Below are 19473 nucleotides of genomic sequence, written 5' to 3'. Positions count from 1 at the left end.
TTGTTTTCCTCTCATCTGCCCTGGGTCCCTGCCTCCCCCAAAGTGGTAAACACCTCCTCAAGTTTACATTGATCTTTCCCTTGCTTTTCTTTTTGAATACTTCCAGTATATTTATAAGTATCCCTGCAGAGTATATTGTTCAGTTTCTGAATCTTTATGAAAATGATGGCATATGTAGTCATCACCTTACTTTCTTCATTCTTACGCTTCTGGGATTTCTTTATGCTGATGCATAAAGCTGGAGCTTATTAGTTTTCTTGCTTATATGTTGGGTCATCATGTGACCTCAGCATAATTTAGTTATTTTTGTTATTACAAGCAATGCTGCCGTGAACACTTTTTACATGTTCACCTGTTTGTATCATGTGTGTGCTTATTTTCATGTGTTTTCATTTTCTGTGTCTTTTAAACCCCGCAGGAATTTATTAATGCTTTTGCGTGGTCACTAGTTGGCATTCATATGCATTTTCTATCGCTTCTCGGGCTTTCCTCCATTTTCTTATTTCTGACTGAGATGATTTTCTTTTTTCTTCAAAAGCTCCCTTTATCCTTTAGTGTAGGGTCTGCTGGAAGTGAATCCTTTCAGTTCAGTGTGCATGTGTTTTTAATTGATCTTTAGTTTTGAAGGACAGGTTAACTAGGTGCGGAATTCTAAGCTGGTGGTTACTTTTGTTGGCAGTATAAAAATATAATTCCATTTTTGTCTGGCTGTTTTATTCATGTGGAGGGAATCAGCCGTCAATCTTGTTCCTCCTTTGATGGTCATGTGTCTTTTTTCTATCTGTGTTTTAGGTTTGTCTTCTTGTCTGGTTTTCAGCAATGTTATTGAAATGTGTCTAGTTGTGATTTTTGTTCTTTATACTGCTTGGGGTTCAGAGTGCTTCTTGAAACCATGGTTTGATGCAGTCCAGTAGGTTTGGAAAATTCTCTACTGATATTTCTGTAAATATTGCTTCTCCCCCATTCTTTCTCATTTTCTTTTCATTTTCCTTCTGTGTCTTTTGGTCATTTCAGTAGTTCCTGTCTTTCCTTTCCATATTTCCATCTGTATATTTTCTACTGACCTAACTTCTAGCTCTCTTATCTTCTAGCTCTCTTATATGATATCTTGTCTTATCTGATAGGCACCCTGTTTCGTCAGAAGAAAGTTGTTCCTTTATAAATAATATTGTAATAATTCAGACTGGAGGTATATGGACTTAAAAGGGGAGGTGGAGATATTAAAATAAAAGTGCAACTAGAAAATGTGCATAAATAATTTCACACCAAAGATATAGTAAAATCACTGGCTCACTTCCTAATTTTACTTTTGTCACTCTCATAAATGCTATTTTTTGAATATAAAACATCCTACCTACCGACCTACCTACCTACATACCATATAGGTAGCTAGCTAGCTACTTAACTATATTATCACATAGCAGACTGTTTGATGTGTAATGGACACTTACTAAATGGCAGTTGCAATTAATTACTATTATTCTGTTGTGTAATACTGCCACCCACTTAGCAACTCAAAATGACAGGCATTTATGTATTGTTGCACGTGTCCTGTGGGTCATAAACCCTGGCGCAGCTTAGCGGGTGGTTCCTCTGCTTCAGGGTTTCTCCTGATGCTGCATTTAAGACGTTGGCCAAGGCTGGGGTCTCATCCGAGGCTCAGCTGGGGAAGGATCCACTTCTAATATCACTTCTGGAGTTAGTGACATGATTCAATCAATTCCTTTTGAGCTTTGGGCTAGAGCCGTGGTTGCTTTCAAGATGATGGCCGGATATAGACTTCAGTTTCTTGCCATGTGGGCATCTCCATGGGGCAGCTCACAACTTGGCAATGGGTTTTAGTAAAGCTGGCAAGGGAAAGAATCTGCTAGCAAGATGGAAGTTACAGTCTTATATAACATAGCCATGGGAGTGACATCATATCCCCTTTGCCATACTCTATTGGCTAAAAGCAAGCCACAAGTGCCACCCACACTCAAAGGGAGAAGATTATATAAGGACATGAATATCAGAAGGTGGGATCACTGGGGGCCATCTCAGAGTCTGTCTGCCACAACTATCATCATCTTTAAAAAATTCGAGTAATTCTTTTCATATGACCATTTTCAGTAGTACCTCTTTTGACCAGTTTATTACATCATTCCTCACATTATGAACAAAAAGACATTGATTTCCTTATACAACACCTGTAGATAACTCATGCTCTGCAAAATATCAATTCGTACAGTCAGAGTATCTCCCAATTTAGATGTCTCAAAAAGTCATATCACAGGAGATGGTCTTTGAAAAAGTAAACATTTTGATTCAATGTTCTTTAAATCAGTATATATCAATATTATTAAATCATTAGCATATGTTTGATTAAAACTCTCCCTCACTTTTGAAATGAAAATAACATTTTCATTTACTGACTGGTTCCATTGAAATATCTTTCTGAATCTTCTTTACTCATAAGAAGTTATGAATGCCTCTGCTTCATATTCATTTATTAGCATTTATATTTATATTCCCTAGAAGTAACCTTAAAAGTTATCTTACACGTTTAATAGTACCTCTGTGCTATTTATGAAAGGGCAGGTGGCTCCTTTTGCTTGACAAGCCATATGCTTTGACCTTCTTTGTCCTTCGGGCTTTTCAAAATCAGCTCCAAAAGCTGTACCCACGAGTGTCCCACCTCTGCAACCTCTACGTCCTCCTCCCGTGTCATAGCTACTCCGATTGAAGATTCCCTCACAGAGAAATTGTCCCACAGAAGGGCATCTCCCTCTGTACTGGGTTACAGGGGCTGTCACTGATCAGGAAAGTCCTGCCGGAAGGGACTGTTTGGAGGTGTCAGTATTTAACAACACAACACTAAACGTTCCATTAGCTAAAATACTGGGAATCCGACAAATTCCTGGAGCGGTGGGTGTAGCCCAAAATTCGGAACACATAACGGTAGTGTCTTCATGGCCAAAGAATTCTTTGGCAGCTGGGAGGAAAATTTTATGTGTGTGCCAGACAGTAGACTGGGTGCTTGAGAAAACTTGTTAATAATACAGTTCCTGCCTTTGGGCAGATTTCCTAGGGTATGTAAAGAGATAATTACGTATACAGCTATGACGGGGGAAGCTGATGATGCTGGGGAGCAAGGATGGGGAACAGTGATCATAAGAGGTGTCTATCATGGAGCATATTCTAGGCACTACACTCAGTTCCTTATCATAATTTTCTGGCTTAATTCTCATCCCAACGCTGTGAGATAGGTATTATTATGTCAATTTACAGAGGAGAAAATTATGGCTTGTAGAGTCATAGTGTTTTGACCAAAGTTGTAGGACTAGGTAATGAGACCTGAGATTTAAACCCATTTCTGTTTAATTTAAGTCTCCTACATGAGGAAGTCCAAACAGGCATGCTCCTGACAGAGGAGCATTGTGGCAGGAGACTAGGTTATGAATTCGTTACTGGCCTTGAGTCTTGACTCTGCCACTTCCTGTGTAACTGGAGAAATTACACAATACCTCTGGAGATTGGTTTTCCTATCTGTATTTTGGTAATAATAACACATGATTATTGTGTCTGGTGAAAGGTAAGCACTCAATAATCGAGCTGATCTTGTTATGATTACTTTCCCCTGTTAGCTGTGAACATGTGTGTATTACAAATCAAAGGCCAGGGAGATTAGCTTCAAAGTTATCAACAGAACAAGGAATATTGACTATGGCTTGCAGTCCATAGAGAAACACTTAAGTTAGAAACATGGAAAAGGTATCAAATGGATTGTTTGATGAACGCAGGTGCGTGAGGTCTCTGAAGTCAATATAAATTTGTGGTGGGAAGCTTCCCCTAGGCTATACAGATACAGTAATAAAAGCAGGTCTTGTTCTAGTTCATGACCCAAACCTAAGCACACACATCAGCCAGGCATTTTCTTACAGGGTCACATCACCTCTAGCAAGCAGTATGATAAGGCTCACCGTCCAGTTGATTGGTGACTCAGGGGACCAGCATTCTGTTTTCCTTTGCTGAGGTTTCTCATGTGAGTCATCTAATGGGAATATGTTGATGTGACAATGTAGTGATGACCACGGTAGACAGAAGAGCTACTATAGATGTATTATCTGTGTGGGGTGGCATGAGAGCTAGACCATTAATAGTGGTAGTTGAAGCCATGAGATAAGAGAGTATAATTGCTAGGGACGACAATGAGTCAATGACTTGTCCTGTCCTGGGAAAGGCACCAACATTTAGAATATAAAAGGAGGAAGAGAAGTGAGCAGAATGGCCAGAGAAGAAAAATGGAAACTTCAATGCCTGGGAGCCAAGCAAGAAGGTTACCCACAGTTTCAAATCATACAGAGAAATCAAGCTACGTAAGTTCAGCTCCCCACGGAGCAGCATGAAAATGCAGAAGAATGGGAATCCTGTGTGACTGTATTAGGGTCCCTGCTCCTTCCCCAACACAAATCAAAACTATACATTGATTCCAGCTCCAGAAATTTTCAATGTATTTACTTAATTAAAAACGGTATGGGGGGCACCTGGGTGGCTCAGTTGGTTAAGCGTCTGCCTCCGGCTCAGGTCATGATCTCAGGGTCCTGGGATGGAGCCCCGCATAGGGCTCCCTGCTCAGTGGGGAGTCTGCTTCTCCCTCTGCCTCTCCCCCTCTTGGTGCTCACTCTCTTTCTCTCTCTCTCAAATAAATAAATAAAATCTTTTTAAAAAAATGTGTGGGGGTGCCTGGGTGGCTCAGTCAGCTGAGCAACCGACTCTTGGTTTTGGCTCAGGTCATGATCTCATGGGCTGTGAGAATGAGCCCTGGGTCGAGTCCACACTCAGTGGGAAGTCAGCTTGAAGACTCTCGCCCTCTGCCCCTCCCCTACTTTCTCTCTCTTTCTCTCTCAAATAAATAAATAAATCTTTAAAAAAAAAGGTATGAATATCTGAATTCCACATGAAATTTTCCGTAACTTAGTCTCTAACAAATGATTATTCTTACATGGATTAGATCTTTACATGATAAAAACCTGGAATGTTTTGTGATATTATCACATCCTCCATATGAAAGATATAAATATATTTATATTTATGAAATATAAATATGTAAATATATCATGGGATATTTAACTGTTCATTTTCCTCTGGTAGATTAGGAAGCATTCCTCAGAGTAGATGATTTTTTTTTTCAGAGTAGATGATTTTGATGCCAAACTGAAATTTATTTGAGGTCCAGAATGTGTGTGCTGGTTTTATTTGACATAATGATAATCAACTTCAGTGAATGATGAATCAGCTCTGTTGATCTTTTAGGTTTCATCAAACTTTCATTTCATTCTTCTGATTAAGAAATCGTTAATAAATTTTGGCACTATTATCTCTTCAGTTTTTACTGTCACCAACATACATGATTTTTGTGGGTTTTGTTGGTGTTATATAATTGGAATGAAGTAATGTTTTAGCAGTCCTGAGGCCTGAGTAAAAAACAAAAAAGTTTTTTTTAAAGATTTTATTTATTTATTAGAGAGAGAGAGACAGCCAGCAAGAGAGGGAACACGAGCAGGGGGAGTGGGAGAGGGAGAAGCAGGCTCCCAGCGGGGCAGGGAGCCCGATGTGGGGCTCGATCCCAGGACTCTGGGATCACTCCCCGAGCCGAAGGCAGACACTTGACAACTGAGCCACCCAGGCACCCCCCAAAAAAGTTTTATTAACTATCTAACTTACAGAAAATAATTTTGAGATATTAGCAGAATATGTACCTATTATACTATGTGGGTTGGCAGTCACATATTTGGTATTTTCGTTTTAATTTCTTGCCCCTTAAATTGAGATCCTTATAACATTGGTTGAATGTATTGCTTCTCTTATGTTTTGCAAGGTTTTAAGGCATTTGAGCAATATGCGTCCTCTTTTTAGTCTTAAGTCCATGCTTCCGGTGCAGAGTATAATGTTAGAATTTCATTTTATTTTTATTTATTTTTTTTAAGATTTTATTTATTTATTTATTTGACAGAGACAGAGACAGACAGTGAGAGGGGGAACACAAGCAGGGGGAGTGGGAGAGGAAGAAGCAGGCTCCTAGCAGAGGAGCCCGATGTGGGGCTTGATCCCAGAACGCTGGGATCACGCCCTGAGCCGAAGGCAGACGCTTAACCGCTGTGCCACCCAGGCGCCCCTAATGTTAGAATTTTAAAGTTAATTCTCAATTTTATTTGGAGTAATCTTTGACAATAACGCAATGAAGTTTTCTCCTGTATTCTCTGCAGGCAAGCATGAGTCTTTCCCAGGTATAACTGAGGTTTAGAATAACATCTCTTTGTTAGTCTAACAAGCTGTCCCTTCAATGGACTACCTGTCCTCCTTTCAAGAAGATGAGATTCGAAACCTGACTTAAAATCACCCTTCTCAGATCCATGTCCTTGCCTGCCATTTGTCTAATTAAGTGCTTACTTGATACAAAGTTGGCTTTCCTCATTCATTAAAGGTGTGGAAACTGAAAAGCATGTTTCTGCCTTTTCTTTTCACATCTCAAGTTAACTTCCACTAAAACATAAAACAGAAGGGAAGTAGTAATGGTCTCACCTACCTGTTCCGGTGACACTTCTTGTCAAATAATGAGTGACTTTCAAATGGAAACGAAGTATCTGGCACAGCGAGCTCAGAAACAATTGGTATCACTATCTGGAATCTTCTCATTGCTGCACTTGGTTCAGATAAGAATAATTCAGCTTCAATGTAGAGATAATTGGTAACCTATGCTTCCCATGAAGCCATCAGAGAAACTTGGTTACCTGGATGTGATAGACTTCTAAAACCTTTTCATCTGTTTCTCACAGCAGAAGCATATGTAAACTGGACAAACATGTCGAACAGCTAAGCATTGTAAATTGCATCTTTACTGAACTTCTGATGGGATAGTGTGAAGAGCCTGTGTCTTTGGGCTTTTTCTTCTCAAAGTACTTTGAAAATGACTACAATTCACAGGATCCTGTATACGTGGTTAATTCCTTAATAAGAGATTGATCAAGTCAGCACTAGATTAATAAAATATGCTGCACAGTGTTATCATTTTCCTTAACAAATCTCCATGGGACACGAAACTTTTGATACTGATCTGTAAAACTCAAAAGGTAGACTTATGCAATCGATTATTTAATGATACTGGGGCTTGGGATTTAGAGAGAAACACTCGAGTTAGCAACGCAGAAGAAAATCAAATGAACTCAAGCGCCCGAGGAGTCGGAAGGCAACCCAAAAACGAGAAGAAAAATCCACCCACCCTATTCAGATAAAAGAATAAAAACAGGTTTTGTTCTGCTTTGTGACCAAAACTTAGCAAACATTTCCAGTCAGGCATTGCTGACAATGTCACACTGTGTCTTGGAAGCTGTGTGATGAGGTTGGCAGTCCAGCTGACCGGGGAAGCCCAGAGACCAGCAGTCTATACCTTTGCCAGATTTTCTCAAGCAACTCGTTTACTCTGTCTTTGCATCAGCTTCTTCTGAAATGGGTCTGAAACGAAATGCTGTTTCTCAATTATTTTGAACTGTATTCAATGACTTCTTACTCTCCCATGAGGACAGTTTAGCATTTTGAGCTTGTCAGTGGATAGTCTTTGAGACAGGACTGAAATATTTTACTGATGAGAAAACCAAAACCCAGAGAAATCAAGTGATTTGCTTACCTTAGGGTTTCTCAATCTTGACACGACTGACATTTTGAGCTGGGTGGTTCCTTGTCACGGGGGTGGAGGTGTCCTGCACATTGTGGAATGTAAGCGGCAGCTCTGGCCTCTGTTTGTTAGATTCCAGTAACAAATGCCCACTCAGAACTATGAAAAATGCCTCCAGACATTGCCAGATGTTCCCTGGGGGGCAAAAGAGGCCCAAATTCAGAAGCACTGGCCTAAGTAACACAGAGAGTTAGTGGCAGGAGGTAGAAATGGAATGTAGGCCTCCTGACTCCTACTCCACTGTTACTCAGCTGCACCGCCTTACGCATGAATTGGTGCTTGGGGGATAGACATCAGGCTAGTTCCCCCTACCTGGCCAAGAGATGATCTTCTCTGGAGTTGGTACGTTGCACTGCTGTGTTGTAAGTCCCGTGCTAGCATCCCGAAAACGTGTAAATAGAAAAAGGCCAACCTGACATATGTGAGTGATCTATTGAAAGGAGACCTTGATTATTTATTATTAAAGTATAGCGTGTGGGTCTCATTAATGATGAATACATTCAGCGGTGTATGTCTGACAAAATTAGGCATTACAGCAAACACTCATTTCAGTATGCAGAATTCAAATTCAATAACCCCTTCATGAATACCTTCAAGTGATCAGTTTCATCTATATTAATAGTTGAATAGCTTTATCAAACACACAGATATTCTAATGATATAAAAACAAGTTTGACAGAGGACCTATGTATCCAGGGGATGAAACTATGACACTGTATAGGCCAATTTTAAATAGGGTGCTCAGGGAAAACTTTACTGAGAAGTTGGCATTTGAACAAGACTTAAAGGAGACAAGAGAATATGTCATTCAGATATCTGGAGAAATAGCATTCTCAGGCATAGGGAAGGGCAAATGCAGTAGCCACAAAAGAGAAATAAGTGTCTGAAAAGTCTGAATAACATCAGGGACACCAGTGTTTCCAAAACACAGTAAGTAATTAAGTTGTGGGAGAGATAACAAATGTAGATTATGTAAGGCCTTACAGACATGGTAAGGGCTTGGTTTTCCTAAGTGAGATGAAAGGACACTGGAAGGTTTTATGTGGAAGAATGTTACGATCTACTTAATTTGAGAAAGATTACCCTAGCTGCTGTGTTTAGAATATACTATAAAGAATAAGAATCGAAAGAGGGACAGTAGTGAGGATGCTACTAGAATAATTCAGATGAAAAATAGTGGCAGCTTGGTTTAGTATAGAATTAGTGAAAGAAGTGCAGGAAATGATTAAATTGTGGGTATTCTGAAGGTATAGGAAATATATTTTTCCTAATAGGCCGGATGCAGGATGTGAGAGAGTTGATGATAGCTCCAACTTTGGGGGGCCTGAGAAATATGAAAGATGGTGTTGAGATGGGGAAATCTGTGTGAAAAACAGACTTGAGGAAAAGATAAAGACCATGGTTTGGTACAGGCTGTATTTGAGATGCCATTATTTGTCCCAGAGTATATCTACGTTTGGACTTGAGAGGAGAGGTCTGGGATGGAGATGTGTATTTTGGAGTCATCGGCATATAGTTACATTTAAAGCTGCAAGACTAGACAGGATCACTAAGTAAGTAATAGAATGTTCAAGAAATGAGCCCTGAGCTGCCACCCTTGGAAGTTTGGTAAGATGAGGAGGAGGAATTGGCTAAGGAGACTGAAGACAAATGACCATTTCTAGCTCCTTCCAAAAAGTTGGCTGGATGTAGACTTCAGTTTCTTGTCATGTGGGCATCTCCATGGGGAAGCTCACAACTTGGCAGTGGGCTTTAGTAAAGCTAGCAAGGGAGAGAATCTGCTAGCAAGATGGAAGTTACAATCTTATATAACATAACCATGGAAGTGACGTCGTATCCCCTTTGCCATACTCTATTGGCTAAAAGCAAGCCACAAGTTCCACCCACACTCACAGGAAGCGGATTACATAAAGACATGAATATCAAGAGGTGGGATCACTGGCGGCCATCTTAGAGTGCCACAACCATCATCACCTTTAAAAAACTCAGAAATAATTATTTTGAGGTGACCGTAAAAAGAATGCTAGAATAGCATGGTGTCATGGGAGCACAGTGAAGACACTGTGAAAGGAGAGATGACCACTGTGATTGGATTTAAATACACGAAGGTTATTTGCGACACTCTACAGTTTTGATGTAATGGTGGGGCTGAGGTTCTGATTGGAATGGGCCCAAGAAAGTATAGGAGTAGAGGAATTGGAGTTCTCAAGTGCAGTCAAAACTTTTGAAGAACTCTGGGGTTAAGAGGACCAGAGAAGAAGGGCAGTAGCTACAACAGATGTAGGGTCAGAAGTGGTTTTAGACGGTAAGAGAAATTATAGCGTGTTTGTATGCTGATGGGAAAAATCCAACAGAGAAGGAAATTATAATGATTCTGGAAAGAGGAGTTAATTGAAAGAGTGATGTTATTTTCTATTTTAACTTAAAGAAATAACACATTTTATTTAAAAAGTGCCAAGTATGCTTCAAATGAAAATTGTCCATTTAGTAAGCACCCACAGAGTTCCAATCATTGTAGAGAACATTAAAACACCTGTCTGTACTCTTTTAGAGCAAAATTACCTATTCTGTTGTGCTCATTTTTGCATGGCATTGACATTTTAGTTCCACTGTCATAAAATGACCGGTTCTTCAAGACTAGCTAAAGTAACAAGTTTCTGAACCATAGAATTCGATCATGCAAGAAGTTTCTTTGTCAACTTCATGTCCTCTTAACGTCCTCTCCCTCTGAAACCACCCCCACCCCTTCCTCCTCTGAAGCCTGCACTTCCACCCCTTCTGTCACCTCCTCCCCCTCCCCCTCCTTGGCCTCCCCTGCCACCACTTCTTGGGGCTCCCTTCTCACCTGGAGGTCGGGGTAAAAACCTCTGCAGTGATAGCAGTTTATTCGGGTCCGTATAGAACTTTGCAGTTTTTTTTTTTTTTAAAGGAAGATGCCTTCATATTTTCTGACAATTTCACAGAAATGAATAAGTTGTCCGCGTATTTCAGCCACCTTACCAAGTTGTTCTTTGTTCTCTAAATAAACTGGAGCATTGAAATAAGGCAACTTCTTTTTGTCTGTAGCACATTTACAAACTGTGTCATCTTCACAGGGATGCGGGAACTCTCCTAATAAAACTACGTGTTCCGGAGGTCTTCGATCTTGGCCTTTGTTAAAGCCTCCACAACCACGAAAGAGTGATGTCGTTTTCTAAGTTAGGGTCTTGGGGAAAAGTGGAGGAGATAACCTTAGAGCAGAGCGTGGACAGTGTGCCAGGATTGACAGGAGGAAAGGCCTAGCATATGTGCATATTTATGGAAAGGGACATGATATATATTGTGAGAGCTTATAAGGTTCTTTTCTGAACTTCTTTCTTTATCTGTCTGTCTCTTTCTCCCCTCCTTTTTTTTCCTCCAAGCAGTGTCATCAAGTGAAAGTAAAGATGGAGAAGAAATTGTTGGATATCTGAAATGGCAGGATAATGCAGAAAATAGGTTTCTATGACAGTGAGGGAAGGAGTGAATTACAGATATATATTACAATTTCCTAGCAGCATTCAGGGCCTTGCCTAACCTTAAGAGGTTTAGAATGGCAATCTTTCCGGGTTTCCAGAAGTAGAGGGAAACCAGTTATATTAATGTCTATCATACAGATGGGCTATGGAATTCAAGCTAGGTAGAAATGAGTGAAAAGTTGCTAAGGGTAAAGAGCCTCGGTGGGGAGAGGATAATTGGAGTTGGGGTACTGGCAGAAATGAACTGCAAATATAGAACGCAGTAGACAGAATGAGATGTTTGAAACTGAAACTACGGAGTGGTTACATCTTCGGTTATGACAGGGGCTAGCAAATACCCATGGGAGTAGGGGGATAAGATAAGGTGAAAAACAAGAACATTTGGGAAGAGGAAGTCAAATGAAATTTCAGGGTGTTTGAAGCATTACCCATGTGAATAATGAAATTACCATGAAATTATGGCTGAGGTCATATTGGGGAGTGACAGTGAGCTAAGAGACAAAATCTCCAGAAAAGGATGGAGGGCTTAGCCATTTTCAAGGTCATTACAAAGGCAGAATGTTGACTGTTAATCTGATATCGTCGTCGTCCTCCAAATACCTGAAGCCACTATGGCTGATTTTAATCACTCACCAAATTGTAACATTTGTTCAGATAATCAATTAATTGTTTAGTAGTCACCTGTGACTGACCTGGAAGTGGATCATGAAGTGTGGAGATTTTCCTCAAAGTGGAAATATAAAAATGAAAACTGGAATCGTTATTTTAGCTGAAAAATTTGACAATCCGAGAGAAAGTGATTCAATCAAGATCATAGTGTTAGTAAGTAGCAGAGCCAATAATAGAAAAAAACTGAGTTAAGATGGACAGATTTAGCCACAAAGTAAAATAAAACAAAATATAAGCAACAACGGCAGCAATAACAACAAACAAAAAAGGAAAACGGGATGGTGTGTTAAATTTGGATTTCACACAAACAGTAAATTTTTTTCGTAGTACTATGTCTCAAATAGTGCCACAAAACATTCTTATACTTATTGTGTTGGCGACCCTGTCCTCAGTAAGTCAGTTCACTGGTTCTCTTTGCCTCTGTCTCTGTTGCTGCAGAGCCTCATTGTATAAGTTATATGGGTGTGTGTGTGTGTGTGTGTGTGTGTGTGCGCGCGTGTGTGCGTGCGCGCATTGGGGGAGGCTTGTTATAAGAAACAGTGGTTTGGATTTTCTTTGTGCTTAAGCATAATACCTTTAGAGTATTTCATGAGAGTTGAAGACAATTATCACTAAAAGTGAGATAAGCCGAATGGCTGTGACCGGTAAAGTATTTGATTAAAGGCGGCGTCCTCACACCAAGTACGCATCTTTCTCAGAAGGCCTGCTTCTTGATTCTCTTTCCGATAGTCTAACAGTTCAGGAACTTCTCACCACAAGTAGTTGCGATTTCTGGGGAGAGGAGAAATTTTGCTGAAGGTCAGTCCAGTATACTCATCTTTACCATTTTCCTTGCCGTGGTTTTTTGCACTGATTTAGAATCATGTTAATAGCACAAAGAAATACTATTTATAAACAAGGACGATAAATGTTCGCCAACCAACATATATTTTCTACGAAACCTTTTTCGAAAACTATTGCCTGATCTCTTTCAGTGACAGAACCTTTGGTTCCACAGCTATTCAAATTATTTCTAAATGACTTAGCACGTCATTAGAGATTACGACTCTCTCCTGGACAAAATCAATCCGTTTAAATAGGAAATGATTTGCTTCCAGATTAATACATTGACATTTCAAACTATTGACTAAAAACGTCAGCCCTTCACACTTTAAATAAATAGACTTGCTGGCGCCGGGGTGGCTCAGTCAGTTAAGCAAGTGACTCCTGATTTCCGCTCAGTCCTGATCTCAGGGTCATGGGATCGAGCCCTGCATCGGGCTGTGTGCTCAGTGTGGCTTGTCCCCCTCCCTCCCCGCCCCTCCCTCCCGGTCTGCCCCTCCCACCCCCACTCTCTCTCCTGTGTGTGCGCTCTCTCTCACCCTCTCAAATAAATAAATAAATAAATAAATAGATGAAATCTTAAAAACAATAGACTTGCAGTTACCAAAATGATGAGGTGACCAAACAAATCGTGGTTGGTTTCTTGTTATTTTCCAAAAATGGCAAAATGGCATTTAAAAAAAAATAGTTATGAGAAACTTCAGTTCCTTGCCGTTAATTTGGCTCTTCTCTACTTAATTTGAATTGGACTTAATCAGTTATTAGGCATCCTTTTTGTAACATCCTCTTATATGTTCCCAATGTTTAAAGAGAGAATGTTTTGGTTTCTTAAGATGCTGTAAAACTGGTGATTTTTTACAAATACAAGAAAAGAAGTCACATAAGGTAATATTCAAATATTAATTAGCCAGTTAAAAACTTCCATAACAATGAATTATTACATAAATTGCCCAGTGGTATTAGTTAGGTTTTTAGAAATTGATGTTAGCTTTCTTAGGTCGATAATAATTTTCCTTTTATTCCTGAGTGCATATACTGTGCCATTTATTTCTCATGATGAAGCTGTGCAATTATTTGGGATGTCAGAACTGAAGCTCAGACAGTTAGGGAACTGGGGGCGCCTGGGTGGTGCAGTCGCTTAAGCGGCCGATGCTTGATTTTGGCTCAAGTCATGATCTCAGGGTCATGGGATCGAGCCCCTGTCAGGCTCCACACTCAGCACAGAATCTGTTTGAGAGTCTCTCTCTCTCCCTCTGCCCCTCCCTCCACTCATGTGCGCTTGCTCTTTCTCTCTTAAAAAAAAAAAATCTTTGGGGCACCTGGGTGGCTCAGTCGGCTAAGCATCTGCCTTCGGCTCAGGTCATGATCCCAAGGTCCTGGGATGGAGCCCCACATCGGGCTCCTTGCTCAGCGGGGAGTCTGCTTCTCCCTCTCCCTCTGCCCCTCCCTCAGTTCATGCTCTTTCTTTCAAATAAATAAAATCTTTAAAAAAAAGTTAAGTAACTGGTCCGATATCATGTAGCTGGCAGGGCTGTGATAGAAATTCCAAAGCGTGTGATCTGTTTGCTGGGGAGTTACACAAAGCCTTTGAAAAAGAACTCAGTATTGATCAGTGATATATTTTGCAAGATGTTTTTTGATTATTCTGAAAAAAATTATTACTGATAGACAATGACTTATTTGTATACTGTTTTACCATTATCAGCTTACTTTCACGTATACTACCTTAGACTGTCTCAATTTCGTTTTAAACTCATCTCCACCATCAGAGAGAGACAAGGTCAGTATATTTAGCTCATGTTACCAATAAAGTAGCCAAGAGATTAAATGCTGTTGCCAAGGTCATAGATGAGGTAACAGACCCAGGAATCAGGTCCAGACCTCTTGTCTCTAAGATCGACTACGCGGTGCTGCTGATGCCCTTTGGATGCTACCCTCCCTCCCTCTGCTGGGGCTCTCACAGACTGCATTGGGCTTCCTTCTTTTGCAGACGCCTTCGTTCGTCCATTTGGTTTCTCATAGCCCATGCTGGGCCTCTCTTCTGTGGTGATGGCCACTCCCCACTACTCAGGCTCCGATAGCCTTCTCTGTGCTGCCTAGCTTCTTCCGGACTCCAGGCAAGAAAACCTGCCTTGCTTGTCTCATCTCCTTCTTTAGGACCGAGTTGTTCTGGAACAGAAGAGGAGGCGAGTCTCTAAAGGGATGGGTTCCCTGAAAGAAGGGAAGCGCACAAAGACAGCTTCACCTTTACTTAGTTTTCCGGGTGCAGTTTGTTGGGGAAAAGTAGCAGTCTTACTGGGCTGAAGCTCTAGAAAGCAGGGTCTGAGGCTGTCAGAGTGGCTGGGTACTGAGCGCGCAGATCTCTAGAGAGGAGACAACCACACAATGGGGCTTCCTCATTCGGTTTCTCATAAAAGCTGGCTCACTCCAGAACTGCACGAAGATAGGGCAAGACGCCGACGGCCTCAGCAGAGCTTAGCTAGGGTACTAAAGAGCGGCACAGAGATTCCAACTGCTATGTTTTCAAGGCATTTTATTTGTATACTTATTTGTTTAATATTTTATTTCTCTTCCTACGTGGAAGAACAAGTGTAGAGCAGATTTTCTCTCCCATCAACATCTGGATTTCTTAGGCCATATTAATGTAATGTAGATTTCATATATTTTCCACTATGTCTCTTCAACAATTATTCTTACATGGACATTGAGTTTTATAACCAACTTAAAGTTGCTTTTTTTTTAGATACATAGATATATAGATACATTTAATTTCATTAAAATGTGGCTCTCCCTAAAACCTTCTGTGGTCTCTCGTCTTTAAGAAAAAGTTCAAGTTTTTGCCCGCGTGCAAAACTTGAAACGTAACTCCAAAAAATCATCTCTTGCTACTCCAAAATCCATACTCCCCCCAGGATTTAGCTAGATTATATAAATTATGGTAGATCTCAGCAAGGGGACTGTAAGCTCTCATCAAAAATGACAAAGAATGCAAAATACTAAGTGCCTTCAAATTACAGTGATGTGGAATACACCCCCAGAAATGATCGGAAGAGAACATAAAATCATCACAGTCAGGTAAATTTTATGGGTGATTTTCCCTCTCCACTTCCAAACTTATTTTTATGAGGACAAATATAACCTGATGTACTTAAGTGGTCAAAATGGGCTATGACTCTCCACAATGCACTTTTCTCCCAATTTTCTCAACACCCCATAACACCTAGCCATCATTTCTCCATAATGGTAGCAAAACAAGTTTCAAGACAGCGAATTAATACATATTTGCCAAGTTCCTCTTAGGAAAAGTCACACAACAGGCCCCTAGATTCACAGAGACAGTATCTGGGGAAGTTGAGAGAATGGGATACCTCTTTGGATTAATTTTGTTGTTGTTGTTTAAACCACATTGGGGTATTCTTTATTTTGAATTATTTATATTGTTGATTCTCTCTGTTAGAGATTGTTTGGGTATTATTCCTGGGGGAATCTTTAGAAATAGGCAGAGAGAAAACTGAAGGGATTTGTTGTAAGGATGTTTTAGCATTTTTCTTTTTTTTATAATATTTTTTATTATGTTATGTTAGTCACCATACAGTACATCCCTGGTTTCTGATGTAATGTTCCATGATTCATTAGTTGCGTATAACGTTTGAGGCTTAAGCCCGACCCTCCTCAACAGCAGTTGCTAATTGTAAACTCTGTGCATTTTTCTGTGTATAGTGGGTTAGGTGTTGGAGGTCAGTCTTCTTAAAATCATAAATCTGCATCCACGGGTTATTCAAAATGTGTGTGTGTGTGTGTGTGTGTGTGTGTGTGTGTGTGTGTGTATCTCACATAACAGCCTGATCGGAGTAATGACAAATGACATGACCCAGCAATGCACAAACGAATAAATACAAATAACCAGGAAGCGTATGCAATGTGCAAATGTTTAACCTGATCAATGATCACTAGAACGAAGATTAGAACAACTGTTATCACATTTGAAACATCAGAAAGTAGGGACGCCTGGGTGGTGCCGGCAGTTAAGCACCCCACTCTTTGTTTCTGCTCAGGTCATGCTCTCAGGGACGGGATCTCAGGGTCGTGAGATCAAGCCCCAGCTGGAGCTCGGTGCCCAGTGTGGAGTCAGCTTAAGACTCTCTCTCCCTATCTCTCTGCCCCTCACCTTCTCGAAAATAAATAAATCTCCTTAAAAAACAAAAAAAGAAACATCAGAAGATAAAAAGAAAAGTACTAATACCAAGGTTGTCATGGATATGAGAAAATGGGTCCTTTCATACATTGCCGGGGGAAATGTAAATTTGTACAGTGTTTCTGGAGGACAATGTGACAAAATGTATCAAAGTTCTTAATGTGTTCATATCCGTTTTCCTGGTGGGGCTATCGTAAATATAAATATCGTTGCTACAGACATACTTTAACATCTACCCTTGGTTGAAGACTTTCTTGTAGGGTAGCAGTTCTCCAACACTGGACCTCCAACACCTTAGAACCTCTTTTTATTTTCCAAGATTTTATTTATTTATTTGTGAGAGAGAGTGAGTGAGAGAGAGAGCACAAGCTGGGGGAGGCATAGGGAGAGGGAGGAGCACACTCCCTGCTGAGCAGGGAGCCCAATGTGGGACTCGATCCCAGGACCCTGGGATCATGATCTGAGCTGAAGGCAGATGTTTAACCGACTAAGCCACCCAGGCGCCCACTTTAAACTCTTATAAATAATTGAGAAGAACCCCAAATATGTATACATGTGTATATATAAACATGCCATATTAGATAGTAAACTGAAAAATTGATATTTATGTCATTCCATTTGAAAATAACAAACCAATCACATAGTATTAAAATATTTTAATGAAGAGTAGCTATGTTTTCAAAACAAAACAAAACAAAAAGCAGTGGGATGAGGGGCATTTTTTAACATTTTGCAAATCTCTTTTTAGTGTGCTGATTAAGAACAGCCGGTTGGGTCCATGTATCTGTTTCTGTATTCAATCTACTGCAATATATCATTTTGGTTGAAGTCATTTTCTCTCATATACACATTTGAAACAATAAATTTACTTTAATAATGCTTTAACTGCATTCCCTAAATTCTGATATGCAGTATTTTCATTAACATTCAGTTTGAAATATTTTCTACTTGGTATTATTTTATTTTCAGGCTGTGTTTTATTTAGACCAGTAATGTCTTCAAAATAAAAGTTCAAATTAAGTTTTCCAAAATCTCTAAGTACCTTTAAGGACAAATGTGGCTTTCATGTATGTTTATTTTCAGGATTACCATTTTCCCTGTTAATTTCATATTTTCTCATTAGCTGATACTTTTAAGGAGGTGTGGGAACATTTTGTTTCACAAGATCCAGCTTCTTTAGTTTTTGGAGTGTTGGACTGAATAGCCTAGACCACAGTGTTTACAAGAAGAAATACCTTTAATACCTTTTTAATTATTAGGGTTATTTTTTCTTATAAATTTTAGAAATTCCATTTGGCTCTTTTATAAATCCCAATAACCTTTTTAAAAAGAATATCTTTCTTTTCTTTCATGTATTTCATTTTATCTTTTATTTGTTTAAATATAAATGCACTGAATTTTAGATTTTGTATTAGATAATTCATTAGACATAGATTCTTGGCTAATTGTAGTTTATCGTTTCTGCTGATTCTTTTTGTGGAGATCCTAGAAAGCCTGGGTTAAGGACCCATCTCTCCAGAGAACATTAGCATTTGTTTCTTCCTACGCGGAAGAACAAGTGTAGAGCAGATTTTCTCTCCCATCAACTTCTGGGTTTCTTAGGCCATATTAATGTAATGTAGATTTCATATATTTTCCACTATGTCTCTTCAACAATTATTCCTATATTGACATTGAGTTTTATAACCAACTTAAATTTGCTTTACGTTTGAGGCTTAAGCCCGACCCTCCTCAACAGCAGTTGCTAATTGTAAACTCCGTGCATTTTTCTGTGTATAGTGGGTTAGGTGTTGGAGGTCAGTCTTCTTATCATAATTCTGTGTCCATGGGTTTGTGTGTGTGCCTTTTTCCCCCATGCCGCAGAGGGGATGAAACTTTGAGCCCCTCTGCCTGCCTAAGGATTGACTGTGCTTATGTTAGAGTCAGAGGAGACTTCTTTTTCACCTAGACTCCAATATGAAACAAAGTTCTTTATTATCTTTTTTTACTCTCTTGTGGATTTTCTCCCAAGTCCATCTTTTCACGGAAGATGTAGACTGTTCAGAATCCCAAATTTTTACAGAGGATTTTAGCCTTAATTCCTTCCTATGAGGTTCAAGGCTTGAGTCCTTTGCTTCACTTTGCTGGTTCATAAGTCTCTTGGTTACCCAGAGAGACGAACACCTGCAGAGAGCCACAGCGGAGGCCGCCTTAGTATCAGTTTAATGTGCCGGTTCCCAGCTTCTTCAACTTGATTGTTCAATTTTTTTTTAAAGATTTTATTTATTTATTCGACAGAGATAGAGACAGCCAGCGAGAGAGGGAACACAAGCAGGGGGAGTGGGAGAGGAAGAAGCAGGCTCATAGTGGAAGAGCCTGATGTGGGGCTCGATCCCATAATGCCGGGATCACGCCCTGAGCTGAAGGCAGACGCTTAACCGCTGTGCCACCCAGGTGCCCCTCAACTTGATTCTTCATTAATGTATTGTCAGTTAGGATATGCGTTAGGTTGTGTTTCATATTTTATCTGGCCTATCTATCCATTTTATACTGGAGTGATTTTAAAGTTATTTAATATACTGCCAGAAAGAACAGTCTCG

At 39.9% G+C, this 19473-nt stretch overlaps 1 protein-coding gene across 1 annotated transcript in view; it reads left to right on the top strand.

Moving 5' to 3' along the window:
* The window catches only part of LOC125281262 (RNA polymerase II elongation factor ELL2-like), a 134104-nt gene that overhangs the window by 98680 nt on the left and 15951 nt on the right, over nt 1-19473 (top strand). The window lies entirely within an intron of this gene.

This window comes from Ursus arctos, chromosome X, assembly GCF_023065955.2.
Source record: "Ursus arctos isolate Adak ecotype North America chromosome X, UrsArc2.0, whole genome shotgun sequence".
NCBI lineage: Eukaryota > Metazoa > Chordata > Mammalia > Carnivora > Ursidae > Ursus > Ursus arctos.
This window is presented reverse-complemented; position numbering and strand designations above follow the sequence as displayed.